General features: G+C 39.6%; 1 protein-coding gene across 16 annotated transcripts in view; it reads right to left on the reverse strand.

Annotated features, from left to right (window-relative positions):
- The window catches only part of PRELID2 (PRELI domain containing 2), a 631,123-nt gene that overhangs the window by 528,408 nt on the left and 85,067 nt on the right, over window positions 1-17,648 (reverse strand). Inside the window, exon 8 of one of the 16 annotated variants that reach the window (XM_074381242.1) lies at window positions 5,143-15,660. The exons of the other annotated variants lie outside the window; for them this stretch is intronic. The gene's annotated coding sequence lies outside the window, so the exon portion shown is untranslated. Of the gene's footprint in view, window positions 1-5,142; window positions 15,661-17,648 lie in introns of those variants that run through there. 16 annotated transcript variants of the gene reach the window in all.

Genomic DNA, 17,648 nt, shown 5'->3' on the forward strand with positions numbered 1-17,648 from the left:
CCAGGCAAAACACCAGGAAAGAAGCAGTCTTACAAGGCCAAAACGTTTAGAAGATAACCTCTGTACTCCAGCTAGATACCATAAAAAAAAAAACTGACTCACCATAACCCATACTGGCAAGCATTGAGTGGGGAGCCTAGACTTTCACCCACACCAGGATGTAATGGGGGAAATGGTGGGGGGCCAATCCTCCTGCTAGGGTGTTGTCAGAGAAGACTTAGTAGGGAGTTGGAATTATCATCCCCCCAGGAGGTAATGAACCCCACTGGAGACTCTGTGAGGAGCCTGGACTTCCACCCCATCTGGCAGAAGGAGTACCTCTTTCCCATCCCACTGAGGTAGTTCCAGGGAAAGCCTAGTGAAGAGTTAATACTTTCCCCAACCCCATACTGTGAGTGGAGGCCAGATGGGGAGCAATAATAAGACACTCTTACCCTTGCCAGGGTGATATCAGTAGAGTCTAATGGGAAGCCAGAACTCCCACTCCTATCAAGTGGTAAAAAGAGAATCCACTCCTTCAGACGTCAACAGAGACTGAGTGGGAACCTTTACCTCCGCATGGCAATAACAAGGCATTGCTTCCCTTCCCAGCTGGGTAATGTCAGAATAAGCCAGCTAAAACAGACTACTTAAATAAGATTCATAACATAATACCCAAAATATCCAAGTTTCAACAAAAGTGTGACTCATATCAAGAACCAGAAAGATTTTGACCTGAAAGAAAAAAGGCAAGCAATGGAGGCCATCATTAAGATGACAGACATATTAGAATTATGTGGCAAACATTTTAAGCAGCCATCACAAAAATGCTTTGATAAGCAATTACAAACACACTTGAAACAAATGGAAGTAGAAAATCTGAGCCAAAAAAACCCAGAAGATATAAAGAGCCAAAAGGAATATTTAGAACTGAAAAAAATAGCCAAATTTTTTAAAAATGCAAGAGATGGGCTCAACATCAGAATGGGGAGAGGAAAGAATTGGAAAACAGAAAGGTATAACAATAGAAATGACTCAGCCTGAACAGAAAGAAAATAAACTGAAGGAAAAAAAATAAACAGAACTTCAAGACTAACACAGAAAATCTAACTCATGTCAACATATTCCAGGACAGGAGAGAAAGGGTGAAGCTCTTCGAGTGAATACTCAAAGAAACAACAGCTTAAAACTTCCCGAATTTGGCAAAACACATACATTTACAGATTCAAGGAGCTGAGTGATTCTAAACAGGCCAAACCCAAAGAAATGCATATCAAAACACATCATAGTCAAACTTCAGCAAAAGTAAAGACAAAGAAAAAAATCGTGAGATGAAAACATCACCTTTCCTATAAGGAAAAAACAGTGAATTTCTCATCAAAAACCATGGAGGCTATAAGAAATGGAACATTTTTAAGTGCTGAAAGAATTGTCAGCCCAGAATCCTAAATAGCCAGTAAAAATATCCTTCAGGAGTTAATGGGAAATCAAGATACTTTCAGATGATGAAAAACTGAAAAAATTAGTCACCAGCAGACTACTCTTAAAGAATGGCTGAAGTAGATTCTCTAAACAGAAAAACAAAAATTTAAATAAGAAATTTTTCAGGGGTCAGGCGCAGTGGCTCACGCCTGTAATACCAGCACTTTGGAAGGCCAAGTCAGGTCTATCACAAGGTCAGGATTTTGAGACCAGCCTGGCCAACATGGCGAAACCCTGTCTCTACTAAAAAAAAAAAAAAAATTAGCAGGGCATGGTAGCAGGTGCCTGTAATCCCGGCTACTCAGGAGGTTTAGGCAGGAGAATCACATGAACCTCGGAGGCCAAAGTTGTAGTGAGCCGAGATCCTGCCACTGCACTGCAGTCTGGGAAACAGTGTGAGACTCTGTCTCAAAAAAAGAAACAAAAAAAGAAAGAAAGAAAGAAAGAAATTTTGAAACATCAACAAGAAAGAATAAGGGAAGCAAAATACGAATAAATATAATAAAGTTTCCTTCTCCTCTTGAGTCTTCTAAATTATGTTTAATACTTGTAGAAAAAAATTACAACATCCTCTGATGTGGTCCTAGATAAATGTACAAGAAATGTTTAAATAATTGATTATAAACAGGAGAGGGTAGTAATGGAAAGGGAGATAACGTTTCTACATTTCACTGGAAGTGATAAAATGATCATATCAATAGGCTTTTTTTAAGTTATGTATATATAATGTAATATTTAGAGCCACCACCTAAAATTTTAAAAACCTATACAAAACAATTTACTCAAAAACACTATATAAATTAATCAAACAAATTCCAAAATGTATCCAAATACCTATAGAAAATTTTAAAAAGGAAAAGAAAACAAAGAAACAAAAAAGACATATAGAAATAGAAAAATAAATAAAAGACATAAGCCCTATGTCAATAATTATATTAAATGTAAATGGCCAAAATATACCAATTAAAAGTCAGAAATTGGAAGAGTGGGTTAAAAACCATGACCAACCATATGCTACTAATAAGAAACTCAAATCAAATATAATCATACAGGCATGCTGAAAATACAAACATTTAAATATATATATCATGCAAACACTAATAAAAAGGGAAGCAGGAGTGGCTATATTAATACAGCTAAAGTAGATTTAGTGCAAAGAAAAGTACTATGGATAGAGAGGAACATTATATAAGAATAAGAGGATTTATAAAAAATATATATACCGGCATTGATCAACTTACGACCTATGCAACTTACAACCATTCAACTTTACGACCACAATCGCTAGCCACGACTGCTCCGCGTCTAGCAGCGCAAATGTTGCCCAGCTGGGTGTACGACAGTGCAGACCAGCTTCCGGCAGCACTACTATCTCCGGGTGCACCATTTCAACCGTTATCCCAGACTCAGTACAGCAATTTGTGTTTTGTGTCTTGGATATTTTTCATCAAACCCCTCCCAAGATGTCTACCAAGAGGAAATTGTCTTTGTCTATGCCTCAGCCTGCCAAGAAGGAAAGAAAGGCCATCAACCTCAACACGAAAATGAAGGTAATTAAGCAGTAAGAAGGAGGAAAGAAAGTGAATGTGATCGCACGGGATATGAAGTTATCACACGACTGTGTCAACGATTTTGAAAGATAAAGAATTAGTGAAGCTGTGAAAGGTACATGTTTACATATTTTGATATATTTTGCAATTGGGAAAATGTTTCCTATGGTATTTTTTACACCTGTGTTTTGTATTTTTATAGGCACCTGTATTTTGTAATTTTGAATGTTTTGCAAATATTAAACTAGTTGTACTGGTAATGCAGTGTTTTACTTAAACCTGACGAATGTAAAAATAAGAAACAAAATGGTGTAGAGATGATACAAATGGCATAAAATGTACAAAAAAATTATGATATATAACAATAATGAAAGAAAATGATGATAAAATATTACTTAAAGATTTTTATAACATCATTTCACAGTACTGTACATATAGCCTACTCAACTTAGAACCAAATCATGTTACGGCCGGTCTGTCAGAACCAATCGTGGTCATAAGTCAAGCACTAGCTATATAACAATCCTCAATGTGTATGCACCAAACAACAGAGTTATAAAACACGTGCAGGAAAAGTTTATAGAACTGAAAAGAGAAATAGAGAAATCATTATAGGTTGTGACTATAATAACATTCTCTCAACAATTAGTAGAACAACTAGAACACCAGCTAGGATACAGAAGCATGCAATAACACTATCTAAAAAAATTTAATTCACATTTATAAAACATTTTACCCAACAACATCAGAATAAACATTCAAGTGCCCATAAAATGCGTGTGTGTGTGTGTGTGTGTGTATGTGTGTGTGTGTGTGTATGTATTATTTTCTGGCTACATCCTAAGCCAGAAAACAAAGCTCATCAATTTTGAAGACTTGAAATAATATAGAGTGATTTCTAACTCAGTAGAATCAAACCAGAAATCAATAACAGAAAGACAGCTGGGAAATCTCCAAACACTTGGAAATTAAACACACCTCTCAATAATCTAAGAGCCAAAGAAGTCTCAAGAGATGCCAAAAAAAATGAACTATATTAAAAAGAAAATATACCATATAATAATGTGTGGGACAGAATTAAAAGCAATTAGAAGGAGAATTTATAGCACTATATGCATATATTAGAAAGAAATCTCAAAACAATAATCTAAGTTCCCATGTCAAGATCTAGAAAAAGTAGAGAAAAATAAGCCCAAAGCAAGCAGAAGACAAAACAATAAACAGCAGAAACCAATGAGATATAGCAGAAAAGCCATACAGAAAATAAAACTAGGAACTGCTTCTTTGAAAAGATCAACAAAATTAAACTTCTAGCAAGACTGACAAAGAACAAAGACAGAAGATACAAATTACCAATAACAGGAATAAAACAGTAGATCACTAAAAACTAGGCAGATACCAAAAGGATAATAAAGAAGTACTATATGAACAAAACTTGACAACTTAGATGAAATTGACCAGTTTCTCAAAAAATACAAATTACTGCAACTTATCCAATATGAAATAAAACATTTGAATAGCCCTTTCAAGTAATAAGAAGATTAGGGGGCGGGGTCAAAATGGCCAACTAGAAACAGAGTTGATCAGAGGCTCCCATGGAAAAGAAACATCATAGCCATGTGTGGAGGTTCACACCTGTAATACCAACACTTTGGGAGGGTGAGGTAGGCAGATCACCTGAGGTAAGAAGTTCAAGACCAGCCTGGCCAACATGGTGAAACCTTGTCTCTACTAAGAATACAAAAAATCAGTCAGGCATGGGGGCATGCACCGGTAATCCCAGCTATGTGGGAGGCTGAGGGAGGAGAATTGCTTGAACTCGGGAGGCAGAGGCTACAGTGATCTGAAATCACTGGAATGCCTATTGCAGGGCTGCAGTGAGCAGAGATCACTGGAGTGCCCATTGAACTCCAGCATGGGCAACAAGAATGAAATTCTGCCAGGAAGGAAGGAAGGAAGGAAGGAAGGGAGGGAAGGAAGGAGAGAGGGAGGGAGGCAGGGAGGGAGGGAGGAAGGGAGGGAGGGAGGGAGGGAGGGAGGGAGGGAGGGAGGGAGGGACGGAGGGAGGAAAGGAAGGAACGAACCACAATAAGCATGTGAATCCTTCACTGGCAACCAAGGTATCCATGTTCTCTCATCAGAATTAATTAGGAGGCTAGCACAATCCATGGAGAACAAGGAAGAGCAGTGTGGTGCAGTGGCCCACTTGAAAGCCACACATGGTGGAGGAACCCCAACCCTCCAACCAAGGGAGGCAGTGAGTGAATATGCTACACAGCTGAGGAAACTGTGCTTTTTCCTTGGAACTGTGCACCCCATGGATGGGAAGATCCCACCCGTGAACCCATGCTACAGAGGCCTAGCATCCCAACTCCAGAACCATTCACATTCTTAACCCCTCAGCTAGCATCTGCTCAAGACTACCTAACTCCCAGGGGGAGGAGCAACCAGCACCACAGCTGCAGCTACCTGCTGTCTAAGCCATTTGAGTTCCTTGGGGAAAGAGCAGTGGCCATCACTGGTACTCACAACTGCCTAACATGCTAACCTCCCTGGTTTGGGGAAGGGCAGCATCCATCTCTGCAGCTCTAGGTCATGCTTTTCCCCTGCTGGAATGAGGGAAGCTGGATGGCTTGGTCCCAAGATGTGTGCCCCATAGCCCAACATACTAGCTGTGGCAGACTGTGGCCAGAGTGCTTCTTCAGGCCTGACCCTGACTCATCCTTCCCCATTGGGCAGGGCTTCCCTGCAGGAACTCCAATAATTCCAGACAAAGACTCAGGGTCAGAACCCAGATCTCCCTGGGCCTGAGCCCCTAGAGGGAGGGGTAACTTACAGATTCAATGCTGTTCCCATCAAACTACCATTGATATTCTTCACAGAATTAGAAAAAAAACTACTTTAAATTTCATATAGAATCAAAGAAGACTCCATATAGCCAAGACAATCCTAATCAAAATTAAAAAAAAAAAAAAGCTGCAGGGATCATGCTACTTGACTTCAAACTATACTACAAGGCTACAGTAACCAAAACAGCATGGCACTGGTATCAAAAGAGATATATAGACCAATGGAACAGAAGAGAGACCATAGAAATAACACTACACATCTACAACCATCTGACCTTCGACAAACCTGACAAAAACAAGCAGTGGGGAAAGGATCTCCTATTCAGTAAAGGGTGCTGGAAAACTGGCTAGCCATATGCAGAAAACAGAAACTGAACCCCTTCCTTACACCTTATACACAAATTAACTCAAGATGAATTAAAGACTTAAATGTAAAACTCCAAACCATAAGAACTCCAGAAGAAAATCTAGGCAATGCCATTCAAGACATAGGCATGGGCAAAGACATCATAATGAAAACACCAAAAGCAATTTGCAACAAAAGCCAAAATTGAAAAGTGGGATCTAATTAAATAAAGAGCTTCTGCACAGAAAAGAAACTATCACCAGAGTGAACAGGCAACCTGCCAAATGAGAGAACATTTTTGCAACCTACCCATCTGACTGGTCTAATATCTAGGATGTACAAGGAAGTTAACAAACTTACAAGGAAAAAAAAAAAAAAAAAAAAAAAAACCTCATCAAAAAGTGGCCAAAGGGTATGAACACATACTCCTCAAAAGACATTTATGCAGCAAACAAACATATGAAAAAAAGCTCATCATCACTGATCATTAGAGAAATGCAAATCAAAACCACAATGCAATACCATTTCACGCCAGTAAAATGGCAATTATTAAAAAGTCAAGAAACAACAGATGCTGGAGAGGCTGTGGAGAAATAGGAACACTTTTACACTGTTGGTGGGAATGTAAATTAGTTCAACCATTGTGGAATCGGTATGGCAATTTCTCAAGGATCTGGAAACCAGAAATACCATTGACCCAGCAATCCCATGCCTGGGTATGTACCCAAAGGATTATAAATCATTCTCCTGTAAAGACACATGCACACATATGTTTATTACAGCACTATTTTCAATAGTAAAGTCAGAACCAACCCAAATGCCTATCAATGATAGGCTAGATAAAGAAAATATGGTACATGTAAACTGTGGAATACTACACAGCCATAAAAGGGAATGAGATCTTGTCCTTTGCAGGGACATGGTTGCAGCTGGAATCCATCGTTCTCAGCAAACTAACAAAGGAACAGAAAACCAAACACCACATGTTCTCACTCACAAGTGGGAGATGAACAATGAGAACACAGGTACACAGGGAGGGGAACATCATACACCAGGGCCTGTTGTGGAGTGGGGGGAAAGGGGAGGGAACTTAGAGGATGGGTTGATGGGTACAGCAAACCACCATGGCACATATATACCTATGCAACAAACCTGCACATTCTGTACAAGTATCTCAGAACTTAAAGTAAAATTTTAAAAAATAAAAAGAAAATTAAATTTGTAATTTAAAATCTCCCCCAAACAGAAATCTCCAAGCCAAGATGGTGTCACTGGAGAATTCTATAAACATTTAAGAATTTATACCAACTCTGCAATCTCTTCCAGAGATTGCTGAGTATTTTACTATGTGCCAGGAACTGCTCTAATTGTTTTCACATATCTCAACTCATTTAATCCTTTCAACAACCCTATAAGGTAGACTCTATTATTACTTCCTCACATATGAGGAAAATGAACCCAAAGAGCTTAAATAACACAGCTAGTACACAGCAATGCCAGAATTCCAGTTTAGCTCCTGGCTCCTAAGCCCTTACTCTCACCCACCACATTATACAATCTCTAAACTTTAGAGTTTGGTTCGTGGCCATTGCTCAAAAAATATCTGAATCAAATCAGATGCTAAGATTTCACATTAATCTTAATCTATTACCTAACTTTTCAATTTTACTTTTACAAAAGGACATTCAGATCTGACCAGCATATACTATTTCAACAAAGAAGTTAGGATACTATCATATTTGCCATTCTTCAGAGAAATACATGCATTTTATAAATTTTTTTTAAAAAATGTTATTCCTGCTGGCAACTGCCATACAAGTCCCAACCAGATAACAGTTAAAATATATCTGAGAGAATAAACCAGGAAAGAGGTTTGTTATTGGAAATGATAAGAGCCTCACTAAAGCAGAACCAGCTGCACCAATATAATTACAAGAATCAAAAAATCACAACACAGCTTCATTAATTTTTTCCATTGTTTGTTACTTTACCCCTTCAAAACTAATTATATGAATTCCCTTGATTTTAACAAGCACCCTGGATTAAACACTGTAGACTGACTGGTTAGAGATGTTGCAGTATATAGGTATATCTCAACTGGCTCAATTTAGGAAAAACTGGTATGTTACAAACATTATGTTGACAAATTACGTTTTTTCTGACCAGGAAAACAAAAGGAAACAGCATTGCCCAAACACACACATTAAGGGAAAATTGTCTATAATTTAATGTTCAATAAATGCTCATTATATTTTTATATAGGACTTCTTTCTCAACTAAGAGCTTTAATAACTAAGAACTTTATATTAACTCAGTATTCAAAATAACCCATTATGCCACTGATGGCAAGGCTAACCCAAGCTTCCTGGATATGCTGCAAGAACATAGCCTGATTCTGCAGAACATGGAAATTTTAGGAGTTCCAGTGATTGCAGGTGGCCTCAATCAGGGCTTCTCCAACTTTTCCAAGAGACCCCAGATCCCTACCAGCAAAAGAGGACCCTGGAGCATTTGGCAATGCACTGATTGCAAGTAATTGCATTAGGTTGAACCTTACGCAATTGCCATTCTTTGGTATTTCCATTATGTTCAACCAGCTGTAACACTTGCTGTGTGTTAGGCAGCATTCCAAGAATTTCCAGTGCCCCAAACACAATTTTAAAATTGTTTAAAAAGTCTCATGTTTTAAAAATTAAGAATCTATTCCAATTTTACTTTCCACAAAGTTCTTGTTTAATATAAAAATATCACTTTTCCACAAACTTTGAGAAAAGTCAATGTTCCAACAGAAGAGTTTTAGGCTGGGCATGGTGGCTCATGCCTGTAATCCCAGCACTTTGGGAGGCCGAGGCGGGTGGGTCACCTGAAGTCAGGGGTTCAAAACCAGCCTGGCCAATATGGTGAAACCCCTTCTCTACTAAAAACAAAAACTAGTCAGGCGTGGTGGTGTACGCCTGTAGTCCCAGCTACTTGCAAGGCTGAGGCAAGAGAATTGCCTGAACCTGGGAAGCAGAGATTGCAGTGAACCAAGATTGTGCCAATGCACTCCAGCCTGTGTGACAAAAGTGAAACTCTATCTCAAAAAAGACAAGTTTTTGTCAGTCTATCTTGTAACTCCACACACCCCTTCAGAGATGACTGTAGATCTCCAAGAGAACAAATACCCTGTTTTGAGAATTGTGGACAATATCCCCCAAAAAGAGGTTTAGAGGCAGATCAGCAGGAAACTAAATGTCTGACTGACTCCTCGCTCTTCCCCAATTCTTCTCTACAAAACCCTTTCCTTTAATAAGGCTCAAAAAACATTGTTAGCATTTATTTTTCCAAGAAGAAATGGTTCTCATAGCACTTGACAGAACAATTAACACCTAAAGAAACAAGTTACAACGCTCGCTTCTGAGTTCACACATACAGAACGACTACTTTCAACACTGGAATAGCTCCAGTTGTAATCTGACGCATACTGTGTAATGCAATCTGAAACCATAATTTAAATTTGTGGTCATCAACAGCCACCAATGCAACACCAAGTTTTTAAAGGGCTTTATGTCCAATCACCAAGAAACTAGCAGAAAAGCATCATTAAACTTATTTCTGCTGTACCTAAAGATATGTTGGGTGTGGGGTTAGGGGGCAGGGTCAAATTGAACACTATAGACCTCCATGCTATATCCTCCAATTCTCTAAAATGCCATTTGTGAAAGAAAACATCAGACAGTAGAGGTTTTCCTCAGCCACCCTTATCTAATCAGTGACAGCTATGACCTCGGTAGGGTTCTCCATTTCTTTCTCCCGCTCCTCACCCCACAACCTGTCTTCATTTACAATAATTACATTTTGGGGTGATTCATTAATTCAACTCTTTCTGCCTGCTTTTCGTAAGCCTCTTGTCCTGGGGCCCAGGAAGTTGGTTTTTTTGGGTTTTTTGGAGGTTGTTTTCACCAATTGACAAGAATGGCCTTGGTTTCCACAAGACTAATGACTACATTCTTAAACAAACACACGTGAAAGAAGGGGCTTCAGTCCAAAAAATAATTTCCCTACAAACCACCAAAGAAATTGGCAGTGTGGTAATTTTAAAGTTTGAACAATTGATGAGTTTTCAAATGTAGGGAGACACCTCAACTCAAAATGAGAAAACAAAATCACGCGGTTGGACAAGTTAGCATTTTCTCCTTTGTCATCAGATCTAAAAGTTTAACCTCGCACCAGTACAAAGAAGTAATGATTCCATCAGCAGCCTAACAGATGGCAGGCACGAAATGGCTCTAACCTTCTCTGAGAATGCTGGAGAATAGCTCCGTGGAGTTTAATTTAACAGGATAGTGGCTGCTATTTTCTTTCTGCTGCCTCTTGCTCAGCATGCTACATCTTAAGGTGTGGCAGTGCATTTACTCAGGTTAACCCTTAAAGACCATCAAGGGTCTGGAGTTACTATGGGATCCTTTTTCTGCATGGGATTTTGTTCCAACAAGTGTAACTTAAACTTTTGATCATAACAAAATGGGCTGTGCATGGAGGAGTATTTTTAGAATCTCTTTTCTTCTATTAGCATTAAAGAGGCACTGGAGCGCTTTTTTCTAGGACAGTGAATTGTACTTTTCTGAAGGACTTGAGGTAAAACACAAGAAGAGATCTTTTGCCTCAAACTTCCTTCTAGAGTAAGCTTCCTAAGGGTTACTACTGATAAGAGAAAACCATGACTCTGACTCTGGTAGGAATCACTGTCCATAGCTCAGGATCACCTTGGGAGCTATATGCAGTCTTGATGCTGGGGTCTGCATCAGGCCAGCAACCCTAACCAATAAACCAGAAAGAATCTCTGAGTGTGGGATCCAAGCATCAATGTTTTTTTAAAGTTCCCCAGATTTTATAAATTGGCAGCTAAGGTATAAAACAAATACTGCATTTAAAACTTTGAAGACTGCATTTCAAAATTCTATCAGTTAAGTTTCTTTGAGTTAACTTCTATTCTGAGTCCCTACCACTCTGGCTTTGCCACTCTTAGGGCTCTCCCTTTCCACCTTCCTCATTCTTTCCAAGGCTTGTGTTGAGGTTCTGGAGCTTGCAGGTCTAGTCCACACAAGTCAGCATGCTACCCTCCTACCCTGAGACATCAGGGAAACACTGTGCTGATACTGCAGCCTGAATTCAAGGATGTCCTCAGACCAAGCTATAACCATCAGAACAGCTTGAAGGTAAAAGACATTCATACCTGCATGTCCTGTGCCCTGCAAATTATGTATTGCAAAGCTCCTACCTGACTCAGATGAGGTGGTCTCATGCAGTCAGCTCCACTCTTCTGTATATAAGGCTGGGCTAGAGAGAAGCTGTTATCTTACCAAAGGTATAACATGCCATTCACTCACTCGGACATTATCATTTACAACTGTGCATTTGCTGGTGAGCTTTGGGGCCACCAACCTATGCATTTGTGCTGATCTCTCCACTGTGCATCCTATGCTAATTTTTCTCCTGCATCCCTTTAAATAAGTAATCATTGTTTGATATACCCAAGATGTAACTGTGTCTGGTCTTATCATCAATTGGTCCCCACTACTGCCATCTGTCAGTGCAAGGAATCTTATGAAAATTCATGGAAAATGCATATTACAAAACCTATGCATGAGTTTCCATTTTTTTTTAACCAAAATAAACTCATACTAAGTTGTTATAATATGTCTAAACAGGATCTAGTGTGAGGCACTAAGAAAGCTAAAACATTAGTTCAAAAGGAGCCCCTGCCAGAACAACATAAATTCTGCTAAGATTAAAGCAAAAACATCAAATTTATGGTGAAGCTTGGGATGAATGATGAAATCACTGATGCCTTACAAAAGTTTTTGGGGACAATGCTGCAAAGAAGTCAGCAGTTCACAAATGGGTAGCTCATTTTAGGAAGGGACCAGATGGTGCTGAAGATGAACCCTACAGCAGCAGGCCATCCACATCAATTTTTAAGAAAAAAATTAATCTTGTTTGTGCCCCCAATTGAAGAGGACTGACAATTAGGAGAAGCAATAACCAACACCATAGACATCTCAATTGGTTTAGCTTATACAATTCTGACTGAAAAATTAATGCTGAGCAAACTCTCTACTCAATGAGTGCCAAAACCATTGCACCCAGATCAGGTGCAGACAAGAGTGGAGCTTTCCGTGAAATTTTAAATTTCAAGATCAAGATCCTGAAGCATTTCCTCAAAGAATTGCACAAAGATATGAAACACGGCCTTATCAGTACAATCCTGAAGACAAAGCACAATCATATAAATGGCTACCAAGAGGTAGAAGTGGTCCAGTCAAAGCACAAGCAGACTGGGTTTGAAGCAAAGGTCATGGAAAGCATGTTTTGGAATGCTTAGGGCATTTTGCTTCTTGACTTTCTGGAGGGCCAAACAACAATATTTGCAGTATTTTGAAGGTATTTTGAGAAAGTTAGCCAAAGCTTTAGCAGAAAGACACCCAGGAAAGCTTCATCAGAGGCCTTCTCCACAATAAAGCTCCTGCTCATTCCTCTCATCAGACAAAGACAATTTTGTGAGAGTTTTCGTGGGAAATCATTAGGTATTCGCTTTACCGTCCTGACTTGGATCATTCTGACTTCTTTTTGTTTTCTAATCTTAAACCTTTAAAGGCAATCAATTTTTTTTCAGGTAATAATGTAAAAAAGACTACACTGACATGGTTAAATTCCCAAGACCCTCAGTTCTTTAGGGATGGACTAAATGGCTGGTATCATTGCTTTAAAAAAGAGTCTTGAACTTGATAGAACTTATTTTGAGAAATAAAGTTTATATTTTTATCTTTTAATACCATTTTTCTATGAAGTTTTTAAAGCCCCCTTATAAATTGATATAAGCCTTCTAGTGATGCACTGGATGAAATCAAAAGAGAAAACAAATCCTGTCTTTCTCCTGCACACATCAGATGCTCAGTAAATGCTGGCTGAACTTAGGACTCTACCCCTAATGCAAGCCCACAATACCTGGGCTCTAGCAAAGGGCGGGCACTAACAGGGCATGGACAAGGCATTCTGGTAACAAGACACGGAAACCCACCCAAACACATTCACGTAAAAAGGGGACAAATGAAAGGACAAATATGAGTCTCATGGAAACAAAGTTGAGAAAACAAAGCTGAGCCTCACAGGCCAAAAAAAAGGTCCTCTCTCTCTCCTTTACCCTTTGGGAACACCTAGCTTCATTCTGTTTGTCCATGTTGGGCTTTATTACTTCTCCCTCTGCAGATCCTGGTCCTTTGCTCCATTAGCACATGGCCCACCCAGGTCACTCAATAACAGTGGCCTCTGCTTATTTCAGGGAGAAACTTTAATGTCTCACCTTGAGGAAAGGCAGGGAGCTAACATCATGTGATCGGGATAACACTCTCAACTGGGGCAGCTGAAAAGGACTAGGATTATTATTACAAACGATAACCACAAGCTTGGCTGAGAGATGGGATAACCCCCCCAAATTAGAATGCACACATATATATTAGGTGTAACATAACTTTATTTCAGAATGACTGCAGGAAGGAATTTCATAGGTAAACAACTAATTTATAGCTCTCTATCACAATAACACTGAATCAAGAACACTTCATCCTATACAAAAACTTGGCCTGAGAATTTTTTGAGTTTTAATTGTCTTAAGTTTCACATTATAGAACTGTATACACAAAAACACTAACACAACTGGGAAAGATGACATATAGATCAAGACAAATTATTTCTAGCAATTTCTCACTTGCCATGAAATCACAAATATGACAACTGCAGTTGATAAGGAAGTAAGTTAGAAGGGAGCTAAGCCACTAAAATAATGTCACCAAGTCAATGCAGCAAAGTATATTCATTTTAATTGCTAGAACAGCCTATCAAAACCTCATTCAAATCCTCTCTACTCTTACTCAACATATAGTATGCAGTTACACAATTTCGCAACCCAAGGGTAAATTAAAGAAAGGTTCCTAGAGGTAGGCTCAGGAATGGGAGAGCTAAATGACAGAAAAAAAGTGAGGGAAACAAAAAACTCTAAAAACATGGTAGAATTCAAAGAGCAAACACATCTGGAGCCTTCAGTGTAGGAACTTTAACAAAACTAAGACCTGAAAGAATTAAAAACGTATATGATGACTCTGAAAAGATTTAATTATCACCTGTAGACTGTGTTTGCAAAAGCAGAGAAATGTATTCTAAATTAAGAAATAGTTTGATGCAAACGGTTGAAATAAAGCAAAAAAAAAAAAAAGATGTGCACTTTAAAAGAATACCTGGAGTTTTCTATACTATGTGCCCCACAATGTCTGATAAAGGAATATTAGTACATATATCGTGCTTATAAAATATAGAAAGTAGTTCATACAAAAAGAATATAGCACCTTTTTCATCATATATGACTGAAACTATAAAAACCCCTTCCTGGTAAAAGCACCTCAATCATATAGGGATAGTTCAAGTCAGCTTCTTTCTGCATAAGAACTTTTACTGTGTCCTGAGTGATCCACTGAAATTCCATGAATCAGAATTGCTGGGAGAAGAGCCTGAGAACCTGATTGAGAATCACAAGGCAAATCATCACCTTGAAGTCAGGAGGAGGCTGGCCAGGTCTGTGAATTAACCCTTTTCCACTCTTGTTTCTAATGTGCCCAATAAGGCAGTACTCCTGGTTTTGACATTTCTTAAGCTACACAGTACAGAATAAAAAACATGGACTTCTAAATGTTTCATCACAAAACATATAATTTAAAAAAATTTAACAAGTCCTAATGAATTCCAAAGAAAGAACAGACACAGGCTCACGCCTCTAATCCCAGTAATTGCGGAGGCAGAGGCAGGAGGATTATTTGTGGCCAGAAGCTATACTAATGGCAGTGACAAATTACTTATAGATAGAGATAAAAATCTCCTGATTTCTGAGAATCTTAAACATTGCTATAAAGCTTAGCTTCAATGTTGGTCTGGTACATCCCTGTTTGTTCCAGTCCACTCATGAATCAGGTACTAGTTTCAACGCCCTTATTAGCTCCAGAATCCCCTCACAAATCTTATGAACAACGGTGCTGATAACATAAGGGCACAAGCACCCTCTCCAGGCCTTTATCCTGTCCTTAGCTGCTCTGACAGCATAACCAGACAATCAGCAGAACACCCTGAGGAAGGGCACACATCATCTTGCACGGGTTTTTTCCTTTATTTGTAAAATTGTAAAGAGATTGTGTCATAAAAATCCAGGCAGAAGGTCTCAATTCCCTGAGTCCCACTATTCGAAGCAGGCTCCCAGAGGAGGGTATCATTTTATGTCCTGGCAAGAAGGTCTCCTCTTCTTGAAGCTGCCGACACTGTATCCTCAAACCTGTATTCCAGGAACTGTGTCTGATGTGTTGTGGCCAAGAAGTGAATCCCCATCCCCCCCTCCAAAAAAAAAAAAAAAGTAGACACCGATACAGCTCTCCTGCAAGAGAAAGCAAACAGGCTTTATCACCTCATAAACATGTCTCACCAATCAATAATTATTTGCCCTCTTTTCTGAAGCAACTCTTCAGAGTCCACTTGAATTCTATCACTATGGATAATTCTTGAGATTGCATTTCTCCCTCCTAATGATCTTCGAACGAGGCAAGCACCTCATTTTATTAAGTCCAACTACCCAAAGGAGCTGGTTCAGAGAGGAGTTAAGATATAGCTAAAATTGAGGTCTAAATCATTCCACTATGATAGACCTCTGCTACATTATCAAATCGCACCAAGCCTGATCTCCCAACTGCCAGTGGCAAGAACAAACAGATGTCAGGGTTATTTGTTTTATTCAAAAATGACAGGAAACCAAAAATCTATCAAATGGATGTGTCAACAGCAATGCCACAAGCATATTGGTTAGTGAGATTTATGTGTCTCCATTTTGGCTCATGACAAAAATCACCTTCTAAGCTTTCTAATTTTCAAATGCCCACTTGAACATACAGGTCAAAGAGTTCTATGAAGTATCTTTAATGTTAGGTACAACAGAGAGGGGATCCAAGATGGCTGAATAGATACAACTCCAGTGCACAACACCCAATGAGAGTGATGCAGAAATCCAGAGATCTCCTAGCTCCAACTGAGGTACCAGGTGCATTTCAAAGGGTTTGGTCCAATGGTGAGCAAAGCCCACTCAGGGCAGACCGAGGTGGGGAGGGGTGCTACTTCACCCAGAAAGTGCATCTGACTAGCAAGTCGAAGTCCCCCACTCTGGCACTCTGGTCCAGATACAGCGCTTCCCTCAAAGCCTCAGCAATACACAGAACAGGGGATCTTTGCCAGTCACGCTCCAGGAATTACAAGCATGGAGTTTAATCATAATACAGGACAGTGTCCCAGATTGGCTCACAGATACATAAGCCCAAAAGGCAGCCAGGAGAACCTTCAGACTGAGCTATTACCCCCTCCCCCGCCCGGAGAGAGGGAGAGCTGTAATCAGGAGCATCTGGGTGGGCCTCTACCCCTTGACTGGAGAGAGAGGAAGCTGAAAGTGGGAGATGGCCTAGTGCTGCTGGGCGGGTCCCTACCCTCCCCCTCAAACCCCAGAAGGCTGAAGCTCTGATTCTAGCGGGTTACACAGCCAGTGCCACGGTCGGAGCTGAACCCTGAATGATCCAGCCCAGTGGAGGAAGGGCACAACCCACCAGCAGAGGTGTGGGAACTGGGCTACATGTTTTAACAAAAAACACAGGAAGCCTAAGTAGCAATGGGACGGTTTTCTTGACAACCCAGCAGCGCCTACAGGTCAGCGGAAGAGGTGGGTCTAATCTCCCAGTATAAACAAAAAAGACACAGGAAGCTTCCCTAATAACCTGAAGGAGTCCCTAGAAACCCAGTAGCACCTCCACAGGCAGACAAGTGACCTCATCAAGCAGCTCCCTGATAACACAGCCAGGTAAACCCAAAAAGATGGGAAAATAACAGCGCAAAAAAGATGAAACCATCAAAGACCAGAATGCCTCTTCTCCTTCAAGGGATCAAAACTCCTCAACAACACAGGATCACATCATGACTGAGAAGCAGTGTGACGAATTGACAGAAACAGGCTTCAGAAGGTGGATAATAACAAACTTTTCTGAGCTAAAGGAACATGTTCTAACTCAATGTAAAGAAACCAAAAACCTTGAAAAAAGGTTAGACGAAATGCTAATTAGAATAACCAGCTTAGAGAAAAGTATAAACGACTTGATGGAGTTGAAAAACACAGCACGAGAACTACATGAAGCAAACAAGTTTTAATAGCTGAATCGATCAAGCAGAAGAAAGGATATCAGAGATTGAAGATCAACTCAGTGAAATAAAAAGAGAAGGCAAGACAAGAGAAAAAAGAGTGAAAAGAAATGAACAAAGCCTCCAAGAAATATGGAATTATGTGAAAAAACCTAATCTACGCTTGATCTGTGTACCTGAATATGATGGGGA

Source organism: Saimiri boliviensis, chromosome 1 (assembly GCF_048565385.1).
Source record: "Saimiri boliviensis isolate mSaiBol1 chromosome 1, mSaiBol1.pri, whole genome shotgun sequence".
Lineage (NCBI taxonomy): Eukaryota > Metazoa > Chordata > Mammalia > Primates > Cebidae > Saimiri > Saimiri boliviensis.